Raw genomic sequence first — 4290 nt, 5'->3', positions numbered from 1 at the left:
AAATTTTTTACAAAATGACTTAATTTTAACATTGCTTGCTCATTGCATTTCAGAAATGCAGCTGCCTAAAAAAGACACATCGATTCCTAGGAACAACGTTTTTTTTTCTCGGTAAATACAGACAATAGAGAAATGTCAGAGTACAGTGAATAAACTTCACTCGTCAAAAACTCCATAATGGCAGAGTGAAATTCCCTGATTTTTTTTCACTCTCGATTAATTTTCTAAAGATGCAAATTGATACTTGAGTATCAATTGATTCATCCACATCGGTCCATTCCATCGAGAGATATTGTCGATTGGAGACAATTTTTTATGGTCACTGAAGAATGCAAACCATTCATTTAAATCTCGCAATAATCTGCGAAAAGTCTCATTCGTTAATCTATTATTATTGATTTAATCCCATTATGTGTATGAGATTTGTTGAGATATAATCTCTCACAAATATTGAATATATTTCTCATCAAAATAATTTGAAATTCATTCATTACCTTTGTATCACTGACAAAATATGTAATAAATGTGAATAAGATGAATTGCTCGTATTTTTTTTTTATTAAAGATCTAGTTGTATAGAAATTCAAATAAATGATCCTCTTTCGCTCAAGACTTCATAATTCCTTCTCTCCCTCTCCTTTATGATCAACTAATTTACAAATTAAGACAATAAGAAGTTGTATGAACGAAAATGGGATAATCAAGCGGATGAGTGAATGCAAAGGAGGTTTCATGTTGGATTTAAGATTGGGAACGCTTCCCTGTTATCGACTGTTTCCATGGTAATAGATGAAAATTTCTTTACCCACAGAGACGGCCTCTCGATTAGTTCATGCGCGCCACCGCTATGAAACTCTGATCGAACAGTTCCCATAAGTCTGAGCAATCTCCCCTATTATCTCTGCCATAAGCCTGAGCAATCTACCCTATTATCTCTGTTAAAACTCACCTGCTAATTCACTCATATTAATCACTATCAATTTTTATGTCTCTTTATTTAGAAATAATTTCAATTTTTCGAAGGCAATTAATTAATCAAAGGGAATAATTATTTAATTTATTCATATACACAATTGACATACAGTCAAGATGGCTGTCATCATCTTGTTATTAAATAAAAAGAGAGACAGTAAACAATTGAAAAAAGAATAAACAACTTCATATATTACTTATTCTAAGGATATGAAAAATTCTCATGAACACATCCTCGCGGTTTTCTCTACAACAAAAAACGTCGCGTATACATATACATATATATATATATATATATAATCTATGTATATATATGATTTATATTATGTATTTGAAAAGAATAGATACCTCGCGAAAAACGGTGACAAAAAACGTTACATGCTTTTTTTAAAAAGGGACCAAAGCTATTACTCCATCCTAAGGTTATTAGTTATAATATGATTTTTATCAAATGTTATTGGTTTGAAGAAAGATTATATTTTTAAAAATCAAGAAGATGAAATATAGTGAACCGAGAGTAAATGGATCTCAATTTGATAGCTTTAATTCAAACTTTTATATTAGTACATGATTTCGTGATAAAAGTAAACTGGAGTTGGATCAATATAAGAGACTGATTTCATACCTGAAATGCGAATATAAGCCTCTCCCTCCAGAGGATATAGCCTATATGCATAATTTAGATCTTTTCTCTTTATTCCTTTCATGAATTCATCATCAAATCCATAGTGTTGTAATTACTGGCAGTTTCTTGAGAAGGAAAAGTTCGGTTTAGAAAAATTACGTTGAAGAAAATTATCAAAAGGAGTGAAACAACACATTTTGTTGCATCAAATGCTTCATAAAATTTCTTCATGCAGAACAGCAATGAGATATGGGAAGTGGAAAGAAAATCACGTATTTTTTTTCTTCAAAAATTATAAAATTTACAAATTATATCGAATAATGATGTTATAATGCTACGTATTCCGGAGTTTTTGTAGAAGCTTATAATATATTGTCATTCTCATTCGCTCAACACTTTATAGTTTTCAATTATTCTTCGAAAGAAAAAACACGTGTCCTTTCATGAAGTGGTCACAGCGTCCAACGAAAAATGTCTTTTGGTCACCGCTGCGCAGCCATAACGCCTTGTCTACAAACTGAATAACAAAAAAATTTGTTTGTTACTCGGTCGAAAACAAATTTTCTGGCGAGTGTATTTGCAATCCTCGCCGGCTTCGCCTCGGTCTGCAAACTCACACTCGCCAGAAAATTTCTTTACAGCCTTGTGACAAAGTGTACTATCTGGTGAGCCTAATAGAATCTGAACTTTTTTGCCCATTTTCACAGATGAGCGTACGGCATTACTCTCAGTGAGTCCTCAGGTGTTAAAGTCGGGCTTGAAATGAGTAGCTCCTTTGCTCCCTACAGGAACCTTTTAATTTGTTTGAATTTCTCAATTTTTTGTTTAACATTCTGGAAATACTTCTTGAATGTCCTCCATGTACAAGTAATGAAATGCGAAAAAAATACGAAAATATAAAAACTCCGTATTCAGAGGACGAATATAGAGTTTTCATATTTTCGTGGTTACATTGTCGCCATACAAACTTCCACGTTTTTATACTATTTGATAATACAAATAAAATGGAAAAAAAAATCAATTTTTAAAAATGATTCCCTACCTACAGCACTAATTCTCTCCCCCAGGGGATATAGTTCGCATGCACGATTTACGTTTATTTTCCTTCAATCTGTTTTGTCTCAAGTTTCATAGCGCCTGAAAAGACATGTCCCAAATGCATGCCCCTAACATACGTTTATATGCCATAGAATCATTCAAATATTGCCTGTCTGCCCGGATACCCCAGATTTTTCTCTAGCCATTCGATTCAAAATAGTTTTGCAAATGACCTCCTATTTTTATTTCTATATTTAGACTTCTAATAAGTGAATTATCAATTTAACTATAAATCCCATAAGAGTCCGTGTGTCAAGAAAAAAAATTGTTTGTTCATTTCTGCCGAATCTATTGCGATTAAATTTTTTTTAACATCAAAAAAGTTTATTTCATATGTTCTGTCATCAGCCAAAAAATGACAAAATTTTCCTTGAACATGGAAAAAATCACATTTACGACATTTTACCGGCAATGGCTAAATATCTTTAAGGAGTTTAACTCGTCACCAGACTTGATTTTATTGCTAACTGTATTGCTCCCAGTGCGGCTTAAGGTCTTGAAAGGGGAAGTACAGAAGCAAACAGCATTGAAATTCTTCTTGGGGAGAGCACAGTTACGTCCTTAATACTTTGATACTCCGAGGGGCACTGATTCTCGATCGGGATATGTTCCAACACCTATCACAGATACATTCGAGGACATGATGAAGTGTCTCAGTGCCTATATACTCTTCTTTAGCTTGAAAGTGTAATACGATGTGTTATGAGTATAGGGTCTTCCATGAGAGCGGACCCTCGAATCCACTGATGCATCAGATTAATGGTCATGCTGGGACGTTGTGCAGCATCAGAAATCGATGGAGAATTTACCTGCAATTGAATGATGAACTGAAAACATGACATCGGTGTGAAATGCGAATTAACTTAGACAGTATACAGAATGTGGAAATAATTAACAAAATCAGACGAAAATAAACAAAAATTGATTAAAAATGTTGACGCCGTGCTTATCTCATTCAATTAAATGCGCACAACCTTCTTACAGATTTTGTAGTATTTGTTAAGACTTTTGATCGAAGATTATTGAAAGAATGTTTCTTTTAACAAATTTGCATTAAACATAACCTGTTTCGAGCTGTCAGAATCTTCAAGACAAATGATTCCCGTATGCCATTATTCCGGATAACAATGTAGATATGTATTTCTGTCTCCTGCACAGGTGCAAACAAGATGATTAATTCATCATCAGCTATTATGTTGATCAATTCAATTCTTCTTTTTCTATGAAAATGCAATAATGTTATAAAAACAGAGATTATAGCAGAGATTATAGGGGAGATGAGCAGGGCAGTTCAATAGCAGGGGGGGCCTCCGTTCATACTTGCACGACCAGAGATAATAGGGGAGATTGCTCAGGCTTATGGGAACTGTTCGATCAGAGTTTCATAGCGGTGGCGCGCATGAACTAATCGAGAGGCCGTCTCTGTGGGTAAAGAAATTTTCATCTATTACCATGGAAACAGTCGATAACAGGGAAGCGTTCCCAATCTTAAATCCAACATGAAACCTCCTTTGCATTCACTCATCCGCTTGATTATCCCATTTTCGTTCATACAACTTCTTATTGTCTTAATTTGTAAATTAGTTGATCATAAA

At 33.9% G+C, this 4290-nt stretch overlaps 1 long non-coding RNA gene across 1 annotated transcript; it reads right to left on the bottom strand.

Moving 5' to 3' along the window:
* Window positions 1–1031: 1031 nt before the first annotated feature.
* Window positions 1032–4002, bottom strand: LOC107044201. The gene is made up of 2 exons (XR_001461307.1): window positions 3760–4002; window positions 1032–3504 (listed from the first exon to the last, which is right to left on the bottom strand). It is a non-coding gene; the product is annotated as an uncharacterized LOC107044201 (long non-coding RNA).
* Window positions 4003–4290: the final 288 nt, after the last annotated feature.

The sequence above is a fragment of the Diachasma alloeum genome, unplaced genomic scaffold (assembly GCF_001412515.2).
Source record: "Diachasma alloeum isolate Michigan unplaced genomic scaffold, Dall2.0 Dall_scaffold_00685, whole genome shotgun sequence".
In the NCBI taxonomy this organism is placed as follows: domain Eukaryota; kingdom Metazoa; phylum Arthropoda; class Insecta; order Hymenoptera; family Braconidae; genus Diachasma; species Diachasma alloeum.
The sequence above is the reverse complement of the archived record's forward strand: the minus strand, read 5'-3'. Positions and strand labels throughout refer to the sequence as shown.